The 24,972-nt window shown below is 40.3% G+C and overlaps 15 non-coding genes across 15 annotated transcripts; all 15 read right to left on the bottom strand.

Moving 5' to 3' along the window:
* Window positions 1-118: 118 nt before the first annotated feature.
* On the bottom strand, window positions 119-190 carry TRNAH-GUG (transfer RNA histidin (anticodon GUG)). Its single transcript has one exon. It is a non-coding gene; the product is annotated as a tRNA-His (tRNA).
* Window positions 191-198: 8 nt separating this feature from the next.
* Window positions 199-271, bottom strand: TRNAC-ACA (transfer RNA cysteine (anticodon ACA)). Its single transcript has one exon. It is a non-coding gene; the product is annotated as a tRNA-Cys (tRNA).
* Window positions 272-3,002: 2,731 nt separating this feature from the next.
* TRNAH-GUG (transfer RNA histidin (anticodon GUG)) lies at window positions 3,003-3,074 on the bottom strand. Its single transcript has one exon. It is a non-coding gene; the product is annotated as a tRNA-His (tRNA).
* A 4,594-nt stretch (window positions 3,075-7,668) lies between these two features.
* On the bottom strand, window positions 7,669-7,741 carry TRNAR-ACG (transfer RNA arginine (anticodon ACG)). Its single transcript has one exon. It is a non-coding gene; the product is annotated as a tRNA-Arg (tRNA).
* Window positions 7,742-8,817: 1,076 nt separating this feature from the next.
* On the bottom strand, window positions 8,818-8,890 carry TRNAR-ACG (transfer RNA arginine (anticodon ACG)). The gene has a single exon. It is a non-coding gene; the product is annotated as a tRNA-Arg (tRNA).
* Window positions 8,891-9,967: 1,077 nt separating this feature from the next.
* TRNAR-ACG (transfer RNA arginine (anticodon ACG)) lies at window positions 9,968-10,040 on the bottom strand. Its single transcript has one exon. It is a non-coding gene; the product is annotated as a tRNA-Arg (tRNA).
* A 2,722-nt stretch (window positions 10,041-12,762) lies between these two features.
* TRNAH-GUG (transfer RNA histidin (anticodon GUG)) lies at window positions 12,763-12,834 on the bottom strand. The gene has a single exon. It is a non-coding gene; the product is annotated as a tRNA-His (tRNA).
* A 1,733-nt stretch (window positions 12,835-14,567) lies between these two features.
* Window positions 14,568-14,640, bottom strand: TRNAR-ACG (transfer RNA arginine (anticodon ACG)). The gene has a single exon. It is a non-coding gene; the product is annotated as a tRNA-Arg (tRNA).
* Window positions 14,641-17,362: 2,722 nt separating this feature from the next.
* Window positions 17,363-17,434, bottom strand: TRNAH-GUG (transfer RNA histidin (anticodon GUG)). Its single transcript has one exon. It is a non-coding gene; the product is annotated as a tRNA-His (tRNA).
* A 1,078-nt stretch (window positions 17,435-18,512) lies between these two features.
* Window positions 18,513-18,584, bottom strand: TRNAH-GUG (transfer RNA histidin (anticodon GUG)). The gene has a single exon. It is a non-coding gene; the product is annotated as a tRNA-His (tRNA).
* Window positions 18,585-18,592: 8 nt separating this feature from the next.
* On the bottom strand, window positions 18,593-18,665 carry TRNAR-ACG (transfer RNA arginine (anticodon ACG)). The gene has a single exon. It is a non-coding gene; the product is annotated as a tRNA-Arg (tRNA).
* A 1,577-nt stretch (window positions 18,666-20,242) lies between these two features.
* TRNAH-GUG (transfer RNA histidin (anticodon GUG)) lies at window positions 20,243-20,314 on the bottom strand. The gene has a single exon. It is a non-coding gene; the product is annotated as a tRNA-His (tRNA).
* An 8-nt stretch (window positions 20,315-20,322) lies between these two features.
* Window positions 20,323-20,395, bottom strand: TRNAR-ACG (transfer RNA arginine (anticodon ACG)). Its single transcript has one exon. It is a non-coding gene; the product is annotated as a tRNA-Arg (tRNA).
* A 3,287-nt stretch (window positions 20,396-23,682) lies between these two features.
* On the bottom strand, window positions 23,683-23,754 carry TRNAH-GUG (transfer RNA histidin (anticodon GUG)). The gene has a single exon. It is a non-coding gene; the product is annotated as a tRNA-His (tRNA).
* Window positions 23,755-23,762: 8 nt separating this feature from the next.
* Window positions 23,763-23,835, bottom strand: TRNAR-ACG (transfer RNA arginine (anticodon ACG)). The gene has a single exon. It is a non-coding gene; the product is annotated as a tRNA-Arg (tRNA).
* Between the last annotated feature and the right edge of the window lie 1,137 nt (window positions 23,836-24,972).

The following is a 24,972-nucleotide window of genomic DNA, read 5'->3' as shown; positions in this document are numbered from 1 at the left end:
TATAGATACTTTGGCAACTAGCATTATAGCGAAAACTTGCAAGCAAGTACAAAGATTCAGCATACTTTCTAAAATTCTGCTAACATTGAAAAGTTGTGACAGAGAAACAAAACAAACATGCCGTGACCCGGATTCGAACCGGGGTTGCTGCGGCCACAACGCAGAGTACTAACCACTATACGATCACGGCAACTTTTCCGAGCCAGATAGGAGTCGAACCTACAATCTTCTGATCTGTAGTCAGACACGTTATCCATTGCGCCACTGGCCCAACTGTTGCTGTATTTGATGGACTCTTTCACCACAAATTGAGAGCTGATCGAAGCCTTGCTACAGGGCTCTATGGTTATTTCAGCATATGTCACATTTTGGTAGCTGAATGAACAGTTGCTGCAGGGCTCCTTTCCCATAAATATCTCAATTTCAAGGTTCTTTATGATTTCCAAAAGATCTTTTAAGTTTGTGATGAACATGCTCAGACAGAATCCAATCCAAATAATCTAATTTCTTGATGTCAGGAATTTCTGTCAAGTTCCCTGTCTTTCAAGAGATTTTCTCACAACTTAAGTTTCAAAACATGTATAGATACTTTGGCAACTAGCATTATAGCGAAAAATTGCAAGCAAGTAAAAAGATTCAGCATACTTTCTAAAATTCTGCTAACATTGAAAAGTTGTGACAGAGAAACAAAGCTAACATGCCGTGACCCGGATTCGAACCGGGGTTGCTGCGGCCACAACGCAGAGTACTAACCACTATGCGATCACAGCAACTTTTCTGAGCCAGGTAGGAGCCGCACCTACAATCTTCTGATCTGTAGTCAGACATGTTATCCATTGCGCCACTGGCACAACTGTTGTTGTATTTGATGGACTCTTTCACCACAAATTGAGAGCTGATCGAAGCCTTGCTACAGGGCTCTATGGTTATTTCAGCATATGTCACATTTTGGTAGCTGAACCAACAGTTGCTGCAGGGCTCCTTTCCATAAATATCTAAATTTCAAGGTTCTTTGTGATTTCCAAAAGATCTTTAAAGTTTGTGATGAACATGCTCAGACAGAGTCCAAATAATCTAATTTCTTGATGTCAGGAATTTCTGTTAAGTTACCTGTCTTTCAAGAGATTTTCTCACAACTGAAGTTTCAAAACATGTATAGATACTTTGGCAACTAGCATTATAGCGAAAAATTGCAAGCAAGTACAAAGATTCAGCATACTTTCTAAAATTCTGCTAACATTGAAAAGTTGTGACAGAGAAACAAAAGTAACATGCCGTGACCCCGGATTCGAACCGGGGTTGCTGCGGCCACAACGCAAAGTACTAACCACTATACGATCACGGCAACTTTTCCAAGCCAGGTAGGAGTCGCACCTACAATCTTCTGATCTGTAGTCAGACGCGTTATCCATTGCGCCACTGGCACAACTGTTCTTGTATTTGATGGACTCTTTCACCAGAAATTGAGAGCTGATCGAAGCCTTGCTACAGGGCTCTATGCTTATTTCAGCATATGTCACATTTTGGTAGCTGAACGAACAGTTGCTGCAGGGCTCCTTTCCCATAAATATCTAAATTTCAAGGTTCTTTGTGATTTCCAAAAGATCTTTAAAGTTTGTGATGAACATGCTCAGACAGAGTCCAAATAATCTAATTTCTTGATGTCAGGAATTTCTGTTAAGTTACCTGTCTTTCAAGAGATTTTCTCACAACTGAAGTTTCAAACATGTATAGATACTTTGGCAACTAGCATTATAGCGAAAAATTGCAAGCAAGTACAAAGATTCAGCATACTTTCTAAAATTCTGCTAACATTGAAAAGTTGTGACAGAGAAACAAAAGTAACATGCCGTGACCCGGATTCGAACCGGGGTTGCTGCTGCCACAACGCAGAGTACTAACCACTATACGATCACGGCAACTTTTCCGAGCCAGGTAGGAGTCGCACCTACAATCTTCTGATCTGTAGTCAGACGCGTTATCCATTGCGCCACTGGCACAACTGTTTTTGTATTTGATGGACTCTTTCACCACAAATTGAGAGCTGATCGAAGCCTTGCTACAGGGCTCTATGGTTATTTCAGCATATGTCACATTTTGGTAGCTGAACGAACAGTTGCTGCAGGGCTCCTTTCCCATAAATATCTCAATTTCAAGGTTCTTTATGATTTCCAAAAGATCTTTTAAGTTTGTGATGAACATGCTCAGACAGAATCCAATCCAAATAATCTAATTTCTTGATGTCAGGAATTTCTGTTAAGTTACCTGTCTTTCAAGAGATTTTCTCACAACTGAAGTTTCAAAACATGTATAGATACTTTGGCAACTAGCATTATAGCGAAAAATTGCAAGCAAGTACAAAGATTCAGCATACTTTCTAAAATTCTGCTAACATTGAAAAGTTGTGACAGAGAAACAAAAGTAACATGCCGTGACCCGGATTCGAACCGGGGTTGCTGCTGCCACAACGCAGAGTACTAACCACTATACGATCACGGCAACTTTTCCGAGCCAGGTAGGAGTCGCACCTACAATCTTCTGATCTGTAGTCAGACGCGTTATCCATTGCGCCACTGGCACAACTGTTTTTGTATTTGATGGACTCTTTCACCACAAATTGAGAGCTGATCGAAGCCTTGCTACAGGGCTCTATGGTTATTTCAGCATATGTCACATTTTGGTAGCTGAACGAACAGTTGCTGCAGGGCTCCTTTCCCATAAATATCTCAATTTCAAGGTTCTTTGTGATTTCCAAAAGATCTTTAAAGTTTGTGATAAACATGCTCAGACAGAGTCCAAATAATCTAATTTCTTGATGTCAGGAATTTCTGTCAAGTTCCCTGTCTTTCAAGAGATTTTCTCACAACTGAAGTTTCAAAACATGTATAGATACTTTGGCAACTAGCATTATAGCGAAAAATTGCAAGCAAGTACAAAGATTCAGCATACTTTCTAAAATTCTGCTAACATTGAAAAGTTGTGACAGAGAAACAAAACTAACATGCCGTGACCCGGATTCGAACCGGGGTTGCTGCGGCCACAACGCAAAGTACTAACCACTATACGATCACGGCAACTTTTCCAAGCCAGGTAGGAGTCGCACCTACAATCTTCTGATCTGTAGTCAGACGCGTTATCCATTGCGCCACTGGCACAACTGTTCTTGTATTTGATGGACTCTTTCACCAGAAATTGAGAGCTGATCGAAGCCTTGCTACAGGGCTCTATGCTTATTTCAGCATATGTCACATTTTGGTAGCTGAACGAACAGTTGCTGCAGGGCTCCTTTCCCATAAATATCTAAATTTCAAGGTTCTTTGTGATTTCCAAAAGATCTTTAAAGTTTGTGATGAACATGCTCAGACAGAGTCCAAATAATCTAATTTCTTGATGTCAGGAATTTCTGTTAAGTTACCTGTCTTTCAAGAGATTTTCTCACAACTGAAGTTTCAAAACATGTATAGATACTTTGGCAACTAGCATTATAGCGAAAAATTGCAAGCAAGTACAAAGATTCAGCATACTTTCTAAAATTCTGCTAACATTGAAAAGTTGTGACAGAGAAACAAAAGTAACATGCCGTGACCCGGATTCGAACCGGGGTTGCTGCTGCCACAACGCAGAGTACTAACCACTATACGATCACGGCAACTTTTCCGAGCCAGGTAGGAGTCGCACCTACAATCTTCTGATCTGTAGTCAGACGCGTTATCCATTGCGCCACTGGCACAACTGTTTTTGTATTTGATGGACTCTTTCACCACAAATTGAGAGCTGATCGAAGCCTTGCTACAGGGCTCTATGGTTATTTCAGCATATGTCACATTTTGGTAGCTGAACGAACAGTTGCTGCAGGGCTCCTTTCCCATAAATATCTCAATTTCAAGGTTCTTTGTGATTTCCAAAAGATCTTTAAAGTTTGTGATAAACATGCTCAGACAGAGTCCAAATAATCTAATTTCTTGATGTCAGGATTTCTGTCAAGTTCCCTGTCTTTCAAGAGATTTTCTCACAACTGAAGTTTCAAAACATGTATAGATACTTTGGCAACTAGCATTATAGCGAAAACTTGCAAGCAAGTACAAAGATTCAGCATACTTTCTAAAATTCTGCTAACATTGAAAAGTTGTGACAGAGAAACAAACCGTGACCTGGATTGAACTGGGGTTGCTGCGGCCACAATGCAGAGTACTAACCACCACACGATCACTGCAATTTTTCCAAACCAGGTAGGAGTCAAACCTACAATCTTCTGATCCGTAGTCAGATGCGTTATCCATTGCGCCACTGGCACAACTGTTGTTGTATTTGATGGACTCTTTCACCACAAATTGAGAGCTGATCGAAGCCTTGCTACAGGGCTCTATGGTTATTTCAGCATATGTCACATTTTGGTAGCTGAACCAACAGTTGCTGCAGGGCTCCTTTCCCATAAATATCTCAATTTCAAGGTTCTTTGTGATTTCCAAAAGATCTTTCAAGTTTGTGATGAACATGCTCAGACAGAATCCAAATAATCTAATTTCTTGATGTCAGGAATTTCTGTCAAGTTCCCAGTCTTTCAAGAGATTTTCTCACAACTTAAGTTTTAAAACATGTATAGATACTTTGGCAACTAGCATTATAGCGAAAAATTGCAAGCAAGTACAAAGATTCAGCATACTTTCTAAAATTCTGCTAACATTGAAAAGTTGTGACAGAGAAACAAAACTAACATGCCGTGACCCGGATTCGAACCTGGGTTGCTGCGGCCACAATGCAGAGTACTAACCACTATACGATCACGGCAAATTTTCCAAGCCAGGTAGGAGTCGCACCTACAATCTTCTGATCCGTAGTCAGACGCGTCATCCATTGCGCCACTGGCCCAACTGTTGCTGTATTTGATGGACTCTTTCACCACAAATTGAGAGCTGATTGAAGCCTTGCTACAGGGCTCTATGGTTATTTCAGCATATGTCACATTTTGGTAGCTGCACGAACAGTTGCTGCAGGGCTCCTTTCCCATAAATATCTCAATTTCAAGGTTCTTTATGATTTCCAAAAGATCTTTTAAGTTTGTGATGAACATGCTCAGACAGAGTCCAAATAATCTAATTTCTTGATGTCAGGAATTTCTGTCAAGTTCCCTGTCTTTCAAGAGATTTTCTCACAACTGAAGTTTCAAAACATGTATAGATACTTTGGCAACTAGCATTATAGCGAAAAATTGCAAGCAAGTACAAAGATTCAGCATACTTTCTAAAATTCTGCTAACATTGAAAAGTTGTGACAGAGAACCAAAAGTAACATGCTGTGACCCAGATTCGAACCGGGGTTGCTGCAGCCACAACGCAGAGTACTAACCACTATACGATCACGGCAACTTTTCCGAGCCAGGTAGGAGTCTCACCTACAATCTTCTGATCTGTAGTCAGACGCATTATCCATTGCGCCACTGGCCCAACTGTTGCTGTATTTGATGGACTCTTTCACCACAAATTGAGAGCTGATCGAAGCCTTGCTACAGGGCTCTATGGTTATTTCAGCATATGTAACATTTTGGTAGCTGAACGAACAGTTGCTGCAGGGCTCCTTTCCCATAAATATCTCAATTTCAAGGTTCTTTGTGATTTCCAAAAGATCTTTCAAGTTTGTGATGAACATGCTCAGACAGAATCCAAATAATCTAATTTCTTGATGTCAGGAATTTCTGTCAAGTTCCCTGTCTTTCAAAAGATTTTCTCACAACTGAAGTTTCAAAACATGTATAGATACTTTGGCAACTAGCATTATAGAGAAAAATTGCAAGCAAGTACAAAGATTCAGCATACTTTCTAAAATTCTGCTAACATTGAAAAGTTGTGACAGAGAAACAAAAGTAACATGCCGTGACCCGGATTGAACCTGGGTTGCTGCGGCCACAACGCAGAGTACTAACCACTATACGATCACTGCAATTTTTCCAAACCAGTTAGGAGTCAAAACTACAATCTTCTGATCCGTAGTCAGACACGTTATCCATTGCGCCACTGGCACAACTGTTGTTGTATTTGATGGACTCTTTCACCACAAATTGAGAGCTGATCGAAGCCTTGCTACAGGGCTCTATGGTTATTTCAGCATATGTCACATTTTGGTAGCTGAACGAACAGTTGCTGCAGGGCTCCTTTCCCATAAATATCTCAATTTCAAGGTTCTTTGTGATTTCCAAAAGATCTTTTAAGTTTGTGATGAACATGCTCAGACAGTGTCCAAATAATCTAATTTCTTGATGTCAGGAATTTCTGTCAAGTTCCCTGTCTTTCAAGAGATTTTCTCACAACTGAAGTTTCAAAACATGTATAGATACTTTGGCAACTAGCATTATAGAGAAAAATTGCAAGCAAGTACAAAGATTCAGCATACTTTCTAAAATTCTGCTAACATTGAAAAGTTGTGACAGAGAAACAAAAGTAACATGCCATGACCCGGATTGAACCTGGGTTGCTGCGGCCACAACGCAGAGTACTAACCACTATACGATCACTGCAATTTTTCCAAACCAGTTAGGAGTCAAAACTACAATCTTCTGATCCGTAGTCAGACACGTTATCCATTGCGCCACTGGCACAACTGTTGTTGTATTTGATGGACTCTTTCACCACAAATTGAGAGCTGATCGAAGCCTTGCTACAGGGCTCTATGGTTATTTCAGCATATGTCACATTTTGGTAGCTGAACCAACAGTTGCTGCAGGGCTCCTTTCCCATAAATATCTCAATTTCAAGGTTCTTTGTGATTTCCAAAAGATCTTTCAAGTTTCTGATGAACATGCTCAGACAGAATCCAAATAATCTAATTTCTTGATGTCAGAAATTTCTGTCAAGTTCCCTGTCTTTCAAAAGATTTTCTCACAACTGAAGTTTCAAAACATGTATAGATACTTTGGCAACTAGCATTATAGAGAAAAATTGCAAGCAAGTACAAAGATTCAGCATACTTTCTAAAATTCTGCTAACATTGAAAAGTTGTGACAGAGAAACAAAAGTAACATGCCGTGACCCGGATTGAACCTGGGTTGCTGCGGCCACAACGCAGAGTACTAACCACTATACGATCACTGCAATTTTTCCAAACCAGTTAGGAGTCAAAACTACAATCTTCTGATCCGTAGTCAGACACGTTATCCATTGCGCCACTGGCACAACTGTTGTTGTATTTGATGGACTCTTTCACCACAAATTGAGAGCTGATCGAAGCCTTGCTACAGGGCTCTATGGTTATTTCAGCATATGTCACATTTTGGTAGCTGAACGAACAGTTGCTGCAGGGCTCCTTTCCCATAAATATCTCAATTTCAAGGTTCTTTGTGATTTCCAAAAGATCTTTTAAGTTTGTGATGAACATGCTCAGACAGTGTCCAAATAATCTAATTTCTTGATGTCAGGAATTTCTGTCAAGTTCCCTGTCTTTCAAGAGATTTTCTCACAACTGAAGTTTCAAAACATGTATAGATACTTTGGCAACTAGCATTATAGAGAAAAATTGCAAGCAAGTACAAAGATTCAGCATACTTTCTAAAATTCTGCTAACATTGAAAAGTTGTGACAGAGAAACAAAAGTAACATGCCGTGACCCGGATTCGTACCGGGGTTGCTGCGGCCACAACGCAGAGTACTAACCACTATACGATCACGGCAACTTTTCCGAGCCAGGTAGGAGTCGAACCTACAATCTTCTGATCCGTAGTCAGACGCGTTATCCATTGCGCCACTGGCCCAACTGTTGCTGTATTTGATGGACTCTTTCACCACAAATTGACAGCTGATCGAAGCCTTGCTACAGGGCTCTATGGTTATTTCAGCATATGTCACATTTTGGTAGCTGAACGAACAGTTGCTGCAGGGCTCCTTTCCCATAAATATCTCAATTTCAAGGTTCTTTGTGATTTCCAAAAGATCTTTTAAGTTTGTGATGAACATGCTCAGACAGAGTCCAAATAATCTAATTTCTTGATGTCAGGAATTTCTGTCAAGTTACCTGTCTTTCAAGAGATTTTCTCACAACTGAAGTTTCAAAACATGTATAGATACTTTGGCAACTAGCATTATAGCGAAAAATTGCAAGCAAGTACAAAGATTCAGCATACTTTCTAAAATTCTGCTAACATTGAAAAGTTGTGACAGAGAAACAAAAGTAACATGCCGTGACCCGGATTGAACCTGGGTTGCTGCGGCCACAACGCAGAGTACTAACCACTATACGATCACTGCAATTTTTCCAAACCAGTTAGGAGTCAAAACTACAATCTTCTGATCCGTAGTCAGACACGTTATCCATTGCGCCACTGGCACAACTGTTGTTGTATTTGATGGACTCTTTCACCACAAATTGAGAGCTGATCGAAGCCTTGCTACAGGGCTCTATGGTTATTTCAGCATATGTCACATTTTGGTAGCTGAACCAACAGTTGCTGCAGGGCTCCTTTCCCATAAATATCTCAATTTCAAGGTTCTTTGTGATTTCCAAAAGATCTTTCAAGTTTCTGATGAACATGCTCTGACAGAATCCAAATAATCTAATTTCTTGATGTCAGGAATTTCTGTCAAGTTACCTGTCTTTCAAGAGATTTTCTCACAACTGAAGTTTCAAAACATGTATAGATACTTTGGCAACTAGCATTATAGCGAAAAATTGCAAGCAAGTACAAAGATTCAGCATACTTTCTAAAATTCTGCTAACATTGAAAAGTTGTGACAGAGAAACAAAAGTAACATGCCGTGACCCGGATTCGTACCGGGGTTGCTGCGGCCACAACGCAGAGTACTAACCACTATACGATCACGGCAACTTTTCCGAGCCAGGTAGGAGTCGAACCTACAATCTTCTGATCCGTAGTCAGACGCGTTATCCATTGCGCCACTGGCCCAACTGTTGCTGTATTTGATGGACTCTTTCACCACAAATTGACAGCTGATCGAAGCCTTGCTACAGGGCTCTATGGTTATTTCAGCATATGTCACATTTTGGTAGCTGAACGAACAGTTGCTGCAGGGCTCCTTTCCCATAAATATCTCAATTTCAAGGTTCTTTGTGATTCCCAAAAGATCTTTTAAGTTTGTGATGAACATGCTCAGACAGAGTCCAAATAATCTAATTTCTTGATGTCAGGAATTTCTGTCAAGTTACCTGTCTTTCAAGAGATTTTCTCACAACTGAAGTTTCAAAACATGTATAGATACTTTGGCAACTAGCATTATAGCGAAAAATTGCAAGCAAGTACAAAGATTCAGCATACTTTCTAAAATTCTGCTAACATTGAAAAGTTGTGACAGAGAAACAAAACTAACATGCCGTGACCCGGATTCGAACCAGGGTTGCTGCGGCCACAACGCAGAGTACTAACCACCATACGATCACTGCAAATTTTCCAAACCAGGTAGGAGTCAAACCAACAATCTTCTGATCTGTAGTCAGACATGTTATCCATTGCGCCACTGGCACAGCTGTTGTTGTATTTGATGGACTCTTTCACCACAAATTGAGAGCTGATCGAAGCCTTGCTACAGGGCTCTATGGTTATTTCAGCATATGTCACATTTTGGTAGCTGAACCAACAGTTGCTGCAGGGCACCTTTCCCATAAATATCTCAATTTCAAGGTTCTTTGTGATTTCCAAAAGATCTTTCAAGTTTGTGATGAACATGCTCAGACAGAATCCAAATAATCTAATTTCTTGATGTCAGGAATTTCTGTCAAGTTACCCGTCTTTCAAGAGATTTTCTCACAACTGAGGTTTCAAAACATGTATAGATACTTTGGCAACTAGCATTATAGCGAAAAATTGCAAGCAAGTACAAAGATTCAGCATACTTTCTAAAATTCTGCTAACATTGAAAAGTTGTGACAGAGAAACAAAAGTAACATGCCGTGACCCGGATTCGTACCGGGGTTGCTGCGGCCACAACGCAGAGTACTAACCACTATACGATCACGGCAACTTTTCCGAGCCAGGTAGGAGTCGAACCTACAATCTTCTGATCCGTAGTCAGACGCGTTATCCATTGCGCCACTGGCCCAACTGTTGCCGTATTTGATGGACTCTTTCACCACAAATTGACAGCTGATCGAAGCCTTGCTACAGGGCTCTATGGTTATTTCAGCATATGTCACATTTTGGTAGCTGAACGAACAGTTGCTGCAGGGCTCCTTTCCCATAAATATCTCAATTTCAAGGTTCTTTGTGATTTCCAAAAGATCTTTTAAGTTTGTGATGAACATGCTCAGACAGTGTCCAAATAATCTAATTTCTTGATGTCAGGAATTTCTGTCAAGTTCCCTGTCTTTCAAGAGATTTTCTCACAACTGAAGTTTCAAAACATGTATAGATACTTTGGCAACTAGCATTATAGAGAAAAATTGCAAGCAAGTACAAAGATTCAGCATACTTTCTAAAATTCTGCTAACATTGAAAAGTTGTGACAGAGAAACAAAAGTAACATGCCGTGACCCGGATTGAACCTGGGATGCTGCGGCCACAACGCAGAGTACTAACCACTATACGATCACTGCAATTTTTCCAAACCAGTTAGGAGTCAAAACTACAATCTTCTGATCCGTAGTCAGACACGTTATCCATTGCGCCACTGTCACAACTGTTGTTGTATTTGATGGACTCTTTCACCACAAATTGAGAGCTGATCGAAGCCTTGCTACAGGGCTCTATGGTTATTTCAGCATATGTCACATTTTGGTAGCTGAACGGACAGTTGCTGCAGGGCTCCTTTCCCATAAATATCTCAATTTCAAGGTTCTTTGTGATTTCCAAAAGATCTTTCAAATTTCTGATGAACATGCTCAGACAGAATCCAAATAATCTAATTTCTTGATGTCAGGAATTTCTGTCAAGTTACCTGTCTTTCAAGAGATTTTCTCACAACTGAAGTTTCAAAACATGTATAGATACTTTGGCAACTAGCATTATAGCGAAAAATTGCAAGCAAGTACAAAGATTCAGCATACTTTCTAAAATTCTGCTAACATTGAAAAGTTGTGACAGAGAAACAAAACTAACATGCCGTGACCTGGTTTCAAACCAAGGTTGCTGCTGCCACAATGCAGAATACTAACCACTATACGATCACGGCAATTTTTCCAAACCAGTTAGGAGTCAAAACTACAATCTTCTGATCCGTAGTCAGACACGTTATCCATTGCGCCACTGGCACAACTGTTGTTGTATTTGATGGACTCTTTCACCACAAATTGAGAGCTGATCGAAGCCTTGCTACAGGGCTCTATGGTTATTTCAGCATATGTCACATTTTGGTAGCTGAACGAACAGTTGCTGCAGGGCTCCTTTCCCATAAATATCTCAATTTCAAGGTTCTTTGTGATTTCCAAAAGATCTTTTAAGTTTGTGATGAACATGCTCAGACAGTGTCCAAATAATCTAATTTCTTGATGTCAGGAATTTCTGTCAAGTTCCCTGTCTTTCAAGAGATTTTCTCACAACTTAAGTTTCAAAACATGTATAGATACTTTGGCAACTAGCATTATAGCGAAAAATTGCAAGCAAGTAAAAAAGATTCAGCATACTTTCTAAAATTCTGCTAACATTGAAAAGTTGTGACAGAGAAACAAAACTAACATGCCGTGACCCGGATTCGAACCGGGGTTGCTGCGGCCACAACGCAGAGTACTAACCACTATGCGATCACAGCAACTTTTCTGAGCCAGGTAGGAGCCGCACCTACAATCTTCTGATCTGTAGTCAGACATGTTATCCATTGCGCCACTGGCACAACTGTAGTTGTATTTGATGGACTCTTTCACCACAAATTGAGAGCTGATCGAAGCCTTGCTACAGGGCTCTATGGTTATTTCAGCATATGTCACATTTTGGTAGCTGAACCAACAGTTGCTGCAGGGCTCCTTTCCCATAAATATCTAAATTTCAAGGTTCTTTGTGATTTCCAAAAGATCTTTAAAGTTTGTGATGAACATGCTCAGACAGAGTCCAAATAATCTAATTTCTTGATGTCAGGAATTTCTGTTAAGTTACCTGTCTTTCAAGAGATTTTCTCACAACTGAAGTTTCAAAACATGTATAGATACTTTGGCAACTAGCATTATAGCGAAAAATTGCAAGCAAGTACAAAGATTCAGCATACTTTCTAAAATTCTGCTAACATTGAAAAGTTGTGACAGAGAAACAAAAGTAACATGCCGTGACCCGGATTCGAACCGGGGTTGCTGCTGCCACAACGCAGAGTACTAACCACTATACGATCACGGCAACTTTTCCGAGCCAGGTAGGAGTCGCACCTACAATCTTCTGATCTGTAGTCAGACGCGTTATCCATTGCGCCACTGGCACAACTGTTTTTGTATTTGATGGACTCTTTCACCACAAATTGAGAGCTGATCGAAGCCTTGCTACAGGGCTCTATGGTTATTTCAGCATATGTCACATTTTGGTAGCTGAACGAACAGTTGCTGCAGGGCTCCTTTCCCATAAATATCTCAATTTCAAGGTTCTTTGTGATTTCCAAAAGATCTTTAAAGTTTGTGATAAACATGCTCAGACAGAGTCCAAATAATCTAATTTCTTGATGTCAGGAATTTCTGTCAAGTTCCCTGTCTTTCAAGAGATTTTCTCACAACTGAAGTTTCAAAACATGTATAGATACTTTGGCAACTAGCATTATAGCGAAAAATTGCAAGCAAGTACAAAGATTCAGCATACTTTCTAAAATTCTGCTAACATTGAAAAGTTGTGACAGAGAAACAAAACTAACATGCCGTGACCCGGATTCGAACCGGGGTTGCTGCGGCCACAACGCAAAGTACTAACCACTATACGATCACGGCAACTTTTCCAAGCCAGGTAGGAGTCGCACCTACAATCTTCTGATCTGTAGTCAGACGCGTTATCCATTGCGCCACTGGCACAACTGTTCTTGTATTTGATGGACTCTTTCACCAGAAATTGAGAGCTGATCGAAGCCTTGCTACAGGGCTCTATGCTTATTTCAGCATATGTCACATTTTGGTAGCTGAACGAACAGTTGCTGCAGGGCTCCTTTCCCATAAATATCTAAATTTCAAGGTTCTTTGTGATTTCCAAAAGATCTTTAAAGTTTGTGATGAACATGCTCAGACAGAGTCCAAATAATCTAATTTCTTGATGTCAGGAATTTCTGTTAAGTTACCTGTCTTTCAAGAGATTTTCTCACAACTGAAGTTTCAAAACATGTATAGATACTTTGGCAACTAGCATTATAGCGAAAAATTGCAAGCAAGTACAAAGATTCAGCATACTTTCTAAAATTCTGCTAACATTGAAAAGTTGTGACAGAGAAACAAAAGTAACATGCCGTGACCCGGATTCGAACCGGGGTTGCTGCTGCCACAACGCAGAGTACTAACCACTATACGATCACGGCAACTTTTCCGAGCCAGGTAGGAGTCGCACCTACAATCTTCTGATCTGTAGTCAGACGCGTTATCCATTGCGCCACTGGCACAACTGTTTTTGTATTTGATGGACTCTTTCACCACAAATTGAGAGCTGATCGAAGCCTTGCTACAGGGCTCTATGGTTATTTCAGCATATGTCACATTTTGGTAGCTGAACGAACAGTTGCTGCAGGGCTCCTTTCCCATAAATATCTCAATTTCAAGGTTCTTTGTGATTTCCAAAAGATCTTTAAAGTTTGTGATAAACATGCTCAGACAGAGTCCAAATAATATAATTTCTTGATGTCAGGAATTTCTGTCAGGTTCCCTGTCTTTCAAGAGATTTTCTCACAACTGAAGTTTCAAAACATGTATAGATACTTTGGCAACTAGCATTATAGCGAAAACTTGCAAGCAAGTACAAAGATTCAGCATACTTTCTAAAATTCTGCTAACATTGAAAAGTTGTGACAGAGAAACAAAACTAACATGCCGTGACCCGGATTCGAACCAGGGTTGCTGCGGCCACAACGCAGAGTACTAACCACCATACGATCACTGCAAATTTTCCAAACCAGGTAGGAGTCAAACCAACAATCTTCTGATCTGTAGTCAGACATGTTATCCATTGCGCCACTGGCACAGCTGTTGTTGTATTTGATGGACTCTTTCACCACAAATTGAGAGCTGATCGAAGCCTTGCTACAGGGCTCTATGGTTATTTCAGCATATGTCACATTTTGGTAGCTGAACCAACAGTTGCTGCAGGGCACCTTTCCCATAAATATCTCAATTTCAAGGTTCTTTGTGATTTCCAAAAGATCTTTCAAGTTTGTGATGAACATGCTCAGACAGAATCCAAATAATCTAATTTCTTGATGTCAGGAATTTCTGTCAAGTTACCCGTCTTTCAAGAGATTTTCTCACAACTGAGGTTTCAAAACATGTATAGATACTTTGGCAACTAGCATTATAGCGAAAAATTGCAAGCAAGTACAAAGATTCAGCATACTTTCTAAAATTCTGCTAACATTGAAAAGTTGTGACAGAGAAACAAAAGTAACATGCCGTGACCCGGATTCGTACCGGGGTTGCTGCGGCCACAACGCAGAGTACTAACCACTATACGATCACGGCAACTTTTCCGAGCCAGGTAGGAGTCGAACCTACAATCTTCTGATCCGTAGTCAGACGCGTTATCCATTGCGCCACTGGCCCAACTGTTGCCGTATTTGATGGACTCTTTCACCACAAATTGACAGCTGATCGAAGCCTTGCTACAGGGCTCTATGGTTATTTCAGCATATGTCACATTTTGGTAGCTGAACGAACAGTTGCTGCAGGGCTCCTTTCCCATAAATATCTCAATTTCAAGGTTCTTTGTGATTTCCAAAAGATCTTTTAAGTTTGTGATGAACATGCTCAGACAGTGTCCAAATAATCTAATTTCTTGATGTCAGGAATTTCTGTCAAGTTCCCTGTCTTTCAAGAGATTTTCTCACAACTGAAGTTTCAAAACATGTATAGATACTTTGGCAACTAGCATTATAGAGAAAAATTGCAAGCAAGTACAAAGATTCAGCATACTTTCTAAAATTCTGCTAACATTGAAAAGTTGTGACAGAGAAACAAAAGTAACATGCCGTGACCCGGATTGAACCTGGGTTGCTGCGGCCACAACGCAGAGTACTAACCACTATACGATCACTGCAATTTTTCCAAACCAGTTAGGAGTCAAAACTACAATCTTCTGATCCGTAGTCAGACACGTTATCCATTGCGCCACTGTCACAACTGTTGTTGTATTTGATGGACTCTTTCACCACAAATTGAGAGCTGATCGAAGCCTTGCTACAGGGCTCTATGGTTATTTCAGCATATGTCACATTTTGGTAGCTGAACGGACAGTTGCTGCAGGGCTCCTTTCCCATAAATATCTCAATTTCAAGGTTCTTTGTGATTTCCAAAAGATCTTTCAAATTTCTGATGAACATGCTCAGACAGAATCCAAATAATCTAATTTCTTGATGTCAGGAATTTCTGTCAAGTTACCTGTCTTTCAAGAGATTTTCTCACAACTGAAGTTTCAAAACATGTATAGATACTTTGGCAACTAGCATTATAGCGAAAAATTGCAAGCAAGTACAAAGATTCAGCATACTTTCTAAAATTCTGCTAACATTGAAAAGTTGTGACAGAGAAACAAAACTAACATGCCGTGACCTGGTTTCAAACCAAGGTTGCTGCTGCCACAATGCAGAATACTAACCACTATACGATCACGGCAATTTTTCCAAACCAGTTAGGAGTCAAAACTACAATCTTCTGATCCGTAGTCAGACACGTTATCCATTGCGCCACTGGCACAACTGTTGTTGTATTTGATGGACTCTTTCACCACAAATTGAGAGCTGATCGAAGCCTTGCTACAGGGCTCTATGGTTATTTCAGCATATGTCACATTTTGGTAGCTGAACGAACAGTTGCTGCAGGGCTCCTTTCCCATAAATATCTCAATTTCAAGGTTCTTTGTGATTTCCAAAAGATCTTTTAAGTTTGTGATGAACATGCTCAGACAGTGTCCAAATAATCTAATTTCTTGATGTCAGGAATTTCTGTCAAGTTCCCTGTCTTTCAAGAGATTTTCTCACAACTTAAGTTTCAAAACATGTATAGATACTTTGGCAACTAGCATTATAGCGAAAAATTGCAAGCAAGTAAAAAAGATTCAGCATACTTTCTAAAATTCTGCTAACATTGAAAAGTTGTGACAGAGAAACAAAACTAACATGCCGTGACCCGGATTCGAACCGGGGTTGCTGCGGCCACAACGCAGAGTACTAACCACTATGCGATCACAGCAACTTTTCTGAGCCAGGTAGGAGCCGCACCTACAATCTTCTGATCTGTAGTCAGACATGTTATCCATTGCGCCACTGGCACAACTGTTGTTGTATTTGATGGACTCTTTCACCACAAATTGAGAGCTGATCGAAGCCTTGCTACAGGGCTCTATGGTTATTTCAGCATATGTCACATTTTGGTAGCTGAACCAACAGTTGCTGCAGGGCTCCTTTCCCATAAATATCTAAATTTCAAGGTTCTTTGTGATTTCCAAAAGATCTTTAAAGTTTGTGATGAACATGCTCAGACAGAGTCCAAATAATCTAATTTCTTGATGTCAGGAATTTCTGTTAAGTTACCTGTCTTTCAAGAGATTTTCTCACAACTGAAGTTTCAAAACATGTATAGATACTTTGGCAACTAGCATTATAGCGAAAAATTGCAAGCAAGTACAAAGATTCAGCATACTTTCTAAAATTCTGCTAACATTGAAAAGTTGTGACAGAGAAACAAAAGTAACATGCCGTGACCCGGATTCGAACCGGGGTTGCTGCTGCCACAACGCAGAGTACTAACCACTATACGATCACGGCAACTTTTCCGAGCCAGGTAGGAGTCGCACCTACAATCTTCTGATCTGTAGTCAGACGCGTTATCCATTGCGCCACTGGCACAACTGTTTTTGTATTTGATGGACTCTTTCACCACAAATTGAGAGCTGATCGAAGCCTTGCTACAGGGCTCTATGGTTATTTCAGCATATGTCACATTTTGGTAGCTGAACGAACAGTTGCTGCAGGGCTCCTTTCCCATAAATATCTCAATTTCAAGGTTCTTTGTGATTTCCAAAAGATCTTTAAAGTTTGTGATAAACATGCTCAGACAGAGTCCAAATAATCTAATTTCTTGATGTCAGGAATTTCTGTCAAGTTCCCTGTCTTTCAAGAGATTTTCTCACAACTGAAGTTTCAAAACATGTATAGATACTTTGGCAACTAGCATTATAGCGAAAAATTGCAAGCAAGTACAAAGATTCAGCATACTTTCTAAAATTCTGCTAACATTGAAAAGTTGTGACAGAGAAACAAAACTAACATGCCGTGACCCGGATTCGAACCGGGGTTGCTGCGGCCACAACGCAAAGTACTAACCACTATACGATCACGGCAACTTTTCCAAGCCAGGTAGGAGTCGCACCTACAATCTTCTGATCTGTAGTCAGACGCGTTATCCATTGCGCCACTGGCACAACTGTTCTTGTATTTGATGGACTCTTTCACCAGAAATTGAGAGCTGATCGAAGCCTTGCTACAGGGCTCTATGCTTATTTCAGCATATGTCACATTTTGGTAGCTGAACGAACAGTTGCTGCAGGGCTCCTTTCCCATAAATATCTCAATTTCAAGGTTCTTTGTGATTTCCAAAAGATCTTTAAAGTTTGTGATGAACATGCTCAGACAGAGTCCAAATAATCTAATTTCTTGATGTCAGGAATTTCTGTTAAGTTACCTGTCTTTCAAGAGATTTTCTCACAACTGAAGTTTCAAAACATGTATAGATACTTTGGCAACTAGCATTATAGCGAAAAATTGCAAGCAAGTACAAAGATTCAGCATACTTTCTAAAATTCTGCTAACATTGAAAAGTTGTGACAGAGAAACAAAAGTAACATGCCGTGACCCGGATTCGAACCGGGGTTGCTGCTGCCACAACGCAGAGTACTAACCACTATACGATCACGGCAACTTTTCCGAGCCAGGTAGGAGTCGCACCTACAATCTTCTGATCTGTAGTCAGACGCGTTATCCATTGCGCCACTGGCACAACTGTTTTTGTATTTGATGGACTCTTTCACCACAAATTGAGAGCTGATCGAAGCCTTGCTACAGGGCTCTATGGTTATTTCAGCATATGTCACATTTTGGTAGCTGAACGAACAGTTGCTGCAGGGCTCCTTTCCCATAAATATCTCAATTTCAAGGTTCTTTGTGATTTCCAAAAGATCTTTAAAGTTTGTGATAAACATGCTCAGACAGAGTCCAAATAATCTAATTTCTTGATGTCAGGAATTTCTGTCAAGTTCCCTGTCTTTCAAGAGATTTTCTCACAACTGAAGTTTCAAAACATGTATAGATACTTTGGCAACTAGCATTATAGCGAAAACTTGCAAGCAAGTACAAAGATTCAGCATACTTTCTAAAATTCTGCTAACATTGAAAAGTTGTGACAGAGAAACAAAACAAACATGCCGTGACCCGGATTCGAACCGGGGTTGCTGCGGCCACAACGCAGAGTACTAACCACTATACGATCACGGCAACTTTTCCGAGCCAGATAGGAGTCGAACCTACAATCTTCTGATCCGTAGTCAGACACGTTATCCATTGCGCCACTGGCCCAACTGTTGCTGTATTTGATGGACTCTTTCACCACAAATTGAGAGCTGATCGAAGCCTTGCTACAGGGCTCTATGGTTATTTCAGCATATGTCACATTTTGGTAGCTGAATGAACAGTTGCTGCAGGGCTCCTTTCCCATAAATATCTCAATTTCAAGGTTCTTTATGATTTCCAAAAGATCTTTTAAGTTTGTGATGAACATGCTCAGACAGAATCCAATCCAAATAATCTAATTTCTTGATGTCAGGAATTTCTGTCAAGTTCCCTGTCTTTCAAGAGATTTTCTCACAACTTAAGTTTCAAAACATGTATAGATACTTTGGCAACTAGCATTATAGCGAAAAATTGCAAGCAAGTAAAAAGATTCAGCATACTTTCTAAAATTCTGCTAACATTGAAAAGTTGTGACAGAGAAACAAAACTAACATGCCGTGACCCGGATTCGAACCGGGGTTGCTGCGGCCACAACGCAGAGTACTAACCACTATGCGATCACAGCAACTTTTCTGAGCCAGGTAGGAGCCGCACCTACAATCTTCTGATCTGTAGTCAGACATGTTATCCATTGCGCCACTGGCACAACTGTTGTTGTATTTGATGGACTCTTTCACCACAAATTGAGAGCTGATCGAAGCCTTGCTACAGGGCTCTATGGTTATTTCAGCATATGTCACATTTTGGTAGCTGAACCAACAGTTGCTGCAGGGCTCCTTTCCCATAAATATCTAAATTTCAAGGTTCTTTGTGATTTCCAAAAGATCTTTAAAGTTTGTGATGAACATGCTCAGACAGAGTCCAAATAATCTAATTTCTTGATGTCAGGAATTTCTGTTAAGTTACCTGTCTTTCAAGAGATTTTCTCACAACTGAAGTTTCAAAACATGTATAGATACTTTGGCAACTAGCATTATAGCGAAAAATTGCAAGCAAGTACAAAGATTCAGCATACTTTCTAAAATTCTGCTAACATTGAAAAGTTGTGACAGAGAAACAAAAGTAACATGCCGTGACCCGGATTCGAACCGGGGTTGCTGCTGCCACAACGCAGAGTACTAACCACTATACGATCACGGCAACTTTTCCGAGCCAGGTAGGAGTCGCACCTACAATCTTCTGATCTGTAGTCAGACGCGTTATCCATTGCGCCACTGGCACAACTGTTTTTGTATTTGATGGACTCTTTCACCACAAATTGAGAGCTGATCGAAGCCTTGCTACAGGGCTCTATGGTTATTTCAGCATATGTCACATTTTGGTAGCTGAACGAACAGTTGCTGCAGGGCTCCTTTCCCATAAATATCTCAATTTCAAGGTTCTTTGTGATTTCCAAAAGATCTTTAAAGTTTGTGATAAACATGCTCAGACAGAGTCCAAATAATCTAATTTCTTGATGTCAGGAATTTCTGTCAAGTTCCCTGTCTTTCAAGAGATTTTCTCACAACTGAAGTTTCAAAACATGTATAGATACTTTGGCAACTAGCATTATAGCGAAAAATTGCAAGCAAGTACAAAGATTCAGCATACTTTCTAAAATTCTGCTAACATTGAAAAGTTGTGACAGAGAAACAAAACTAACATGCCGTGACCCGGATTCGAACCGGGGTTGCTGCGGCCACAACGCAGAGTACTAACCACTATACGATCACGGCAACTTTTCCGAGCCAGATAGGAGTCGAACCTACAATCTTCTGATCCGTAGTCAGACACGTTATCCATTGCGCCACTGGCCCAACTGTTGCTGTATTTGATGGACTCTTTCACCACAAATTGAGAGCTGATCGAAGCCTTGCTACAGGGCTCTATGGTTATTTCAGCATATGTCACATTTTGGTAGCTGAATGAACAGTTGCTGCAGGGCTCCTTTCCCATAAATATCTCAATTTCAAGGTTCTTTATGATTTCCAAAAGATCTTTTAAGTTTGTGATGAACATGCTCAGACAGAGTCCAAATAATCTAATTTCTTGATGTCAGGAATTTCTGTCAAGTTCCCTGTCTTTCAAGAGATTTTCTCACAACTGAAGTTTCAAAACATGTATAGATACTTTGGCAACTAGCATTATAGAGAAAAATTGCAAGCAAGTACAAAGATTCAGCATACTTTCTAAAATTCTGCTAACATTGAAAAGTTGTGACAGAGAAACAAAAGTAACATGCTGTGACCCGCATTCGAACCGGGGTTGCTGCAGCCACAACGCAGAGTACTAACCACTATACGATCACGGCAACTTTTCCGAGCCAGGTAGGAGTCGCACCTACAATCTTCTGATTTGTAGTCAGACGCATTATCCATTGCGCCACTGGCCCAACTGTTGCTGTATTTGATGGACTCTTTCACCACAAATTGAGAGCTGATCGAAGCCTTGCTACAGGGCTCTATGGTTATTTCAGCATATGTAACATTTTGGTAGCTGAACGAACAGTTGCTGCAGGGCTCCTTTCCCATAAATATCTCAATTTCAAGGTTCTTTGTGATTTCCAAAAGATCTTTCAAGTTTGTGATGAACATGCTCAGACAGAATCCAAATAATCTAATTTCTTGATGTCAGGAATTTCTGTCAAGTTACCTGTCTTTCAAGAGATTTTCTCACAACTGAAGTTTCAAAACATGTATAGATACTTTGGCAACTAGCATTATAGCGAAAAATTGCAAGCAAGTACAAAGATTCAGCATACTTTCTAAAATTCTGCTAACATTGAAAAGTTGTGACAGAGAAACAAACCGTGACCTGGATTGAACTGGGGTTGCTGCGGCCACAACGCAGAGTACTAACCACCACACGATCACTGCAATTTTTCCAAACCAGGTAGGAGTCAAACCTACAATCTTCTGATCCGTAGTCAGATGCGTTATCCATTGCGCCACTGGCACAACTGTTGTTGTATTTGATGGACTCTTTCACCACAAATTGAGAGCTGATCGAAGCCTTGCTACAGGGCTCTATGGTTATTTCAGCATATGTCACATTTTGGTAGCTGAACCAACAGTTGCTGCAGGGCTCCTTTCCCATAAATATCTCAATTTCAAGGTTCTTTGTGATTTCCAAAAGATCTTTCAAGTTTGTGATGAACATGCTCAGACAGAATCCAAATAATCTAATTTCTTGATGTCAGGAATTTCTGTCAAGTTCCCAGTCTTTCAAGAGATTTTCTCACAACTTAAGTTTTAAAACATGTATAGATACTTTGGCAACTAGCATTATAGCGAAAAATTGCAAGCAAGTACAAAGATTCAGCATACTTTCTAAAATTCTGCTAACATTGAAAAGTTGTGACCGAGAAACAAAACTAACATGCCGTGACCCGGATTCGAACCTGGGTTGCTGCGGCCACAACGCAGAGTACTAACCACTATACGATCACGGCAACTTTTCCAAGCCAGGTAGGAGTCGCACCTACAATCTTCTGATCCGTAGTCAGACGCGTCATCCATTGCGCCACTGGCCCAACTGTTGCTGTATTTGATGGACTCTTTCACCACAAATTGAGAGCTGATTGAAGCCTTGCTACAGGGCTCTATGGTTATTTCAGCATATGTCACATTTTGGTAGCTGCACGAACAGTTGCTGCAGGGCTCCTTTCCCATAAATATCTCAATTTCAAGGTTCTTTATGATTTCCAAAAGATCTTTTAAGTTTGTGATGAACATGCTCAGACAGAGTCCAAATAATCTAATTTCTTGATGTCAGGAATTTCTGTCAAGTTCCCTGTCTTTCAAGAGATTTTCTCACAACTGAAGTTTCAAAACATGTATAGATACTTTGGCAACTAGCATTATAGCGAAAAATTGCAAGCAAGTACAAAGATTCAGCATACTTTCTAAAATTCTGCTAACATTGAAAAGTTGTGACAGAGAACCAAAAGTAACATGCTGTGACCCAGATTCGAACCGGGGTTGCTGCAGCCACAACGCAGAGTACTAACCACTATACGATCACGGCAACTTTTCCGAGCCAGGTAGGAGTCTCACCTACAATCTTCTGATCTGTAGTCAGACGCATTATCCATTGCGCCACTGGCCCAACTGTTGCTGTATTTGATGGACTCTTTCACCACAAATTGAGAGCTGATCGAAGCCTTGCTACAGGGCTCTATGGTTATTTCAGCATATGTAACATTTTGGTAGCTGAACGAACAGTTGCTGCAGGGCTCCTTTCCCATAAATATCTCAATTTCAAGGTTCTTTGTGATTTCCAAAAGATCTTTCAAGTTTGTGATGAACATGCTCAGACAGAATCCAAATAATCTAATTTCTTGATGTCAGGAATTTCTGTCAAGTTCCCTGTCTTTCAAAAGATTTTCTCACAACTGAAGTTTCAAAACATGTATAGATACTTTGGCAACTAGCATTATAGCGAAAAATTGCAAGCAAGTACAAAGATTCAGCATACTTTCTAAAATTCTGCTAACATTGAAAAGTTGTGACAGAGAAACAAAAGTAACATGCCGTGACCCAGATTCGAACCGGGGTTGCTGCTGCCACAACGCAGAGTACTAACCACTATACGATCACGGCAACTTTTCCGAGCCAGGTAGGAGTCGCACCTACAATCTTCTGATCTGTAGTCAGACGCGTTATCCATTGCGCCACTGGCACAACTGTTTTTGTATTTGATGGACTCTTTCACCACAAATTGAGAGCTGATCGAAGCCTTGCTACAGGGCTCTATGGTTATTTCAGCATATGTCACATTTTGGTAGCTGAACGAACAGTTGCTGCAGGGCTCCTTTCCCATAAATATCTCAATTTCAAGGTTCTTTGTGATTTCCAAAAGATCTTTAAAGTTTGTGATAAACATGCTCAGACAGAGTCCAAATAATCTAATTTCTTGATGTCAGGAATTTCTGTCAAGTTCCCTGTCTTTCAAGAGATTTTCTCACAACTGAAGTTTCAAAACATGTATAGATACTTTGGCAACTAGCATTATAGCGAAAACTTGCAAGCAAGTACAAAGATTCAGCATACTTTCTAAAATTCTGCTAACATTGAAAAGTTGTGACAGAGAAACAAAACAAACATGCCGTGACCCGGATTCGAACCGGGGTTGCTGCGGCCACAACGCAGAGTACTAACCACTATACGATCACGGCAACTTTTCCGAGCCAGATAGGAGTCGAACCTACAATCTTCTGATCCGTAGTCAGACACGTTATCCATTGCGCCACTGGCCCAACTGTTGCTGTATTTGATGGACTCTTTCACCACAAATTGAGAGCTGATCGAAGCCTTGCTACAGGGCTCTATGGTTATTTCAGCATATGTCACATTTTGGTAGCTGAATGAACAGTTGCTGCAGGGCTCCTTTCCCATAAATATCTCAATTTCAAGGTTCTTTATGATTTCCAAAAGATCTTTTAAGTTTGTGATGAACATGCTCAGACAGAATCCAATCCAAATAATCTAATTTCTTGATGTCAGGAATTTCTGTCAAGTTCCCTGTCTTTCAAGAGATTTTCTCACAACTTAAGTTTCAAAACATGTATAGATACTTTGGCAACTAGCATTATAGCGAAAAATTGCAAGCAAGTAAAAAGATTCAGCATACTTTCTAAAATTCTGCTAACATTGAAAAGTTGTGACAGAGAAACAAAACTAACATGCCGTGACCCGGATTCGAACCGGGGTTGCTGCGGCCACAACGCAGAGTACTAACCACTATGCGATCACAGCAACTTTTCTGAGCCAGGTAGGAGCCGCACCTACAATCTTCTGATCTGTAGTCAGACATGTTATCCATTGCGCCACTGGCACAACTGTTGTTGTATTTGATGGACTCTTTCACCACAAATTGAGAGCTGATCGAAGCCTTGCTACAGGGCTCTATGGTTATTTCAGCATATGTCACATTTTGGTAGCTGAACCAACAGTTGCTGCAGGGCTCCTTTCCCATAAATATCTAAATTTCAAGGTTCTTTGTGATTTCCAAAAGATCTTTAAAGTTTGTGATGAACATGCTCAGACAGAGTCCAAATAATCTAATTTCTTGATGTCAGGAATTTCTGTTAAGTTACCTGTCTTTCAAGAGATTTTCTCACAACTGAAGTTTCAAAACATGTATAGATACTTTGGCAACTAGCATTATAGCGAAAAATTGCAAGCAAGTACAAAGATTCAGCATACTTTCTAAAATTCTGCTAACATTGAAAAGTTGTGACAGAGAAACAAAAGTAACATGCCGTGACCCGGATTCGAACCGGGGTTGCTGCTGCCACAACGCAGAGTACTAACCACTATACGATCACGGCAACTTTTCCGAGCCAGGTAGGAGTCGCACCTACAATCTTCTGATCTGTAGTCAGACGCGTTAT

The sequence above is a fragment of the Mixophyes fleayi genome, chromosome 4, assembly GCF_038048845.1.
Source record: "Mixophyes fleayi isolate aMixFle1 chromosome 4, aMixFle1.hap1, whole genome shotgun sequence".
Lineage (NCBI taxonomy): Eukaryota > Metazoa > Chordata > Amphibia > Anura > Limnodynastidae > Mixophyes > Mixophyes fleayi.
The sequence above is the reverse complement of the archived record's forward strand: the minus strand, read 5'-3'. Positions and strand labels throughout refer to the sequence as shown.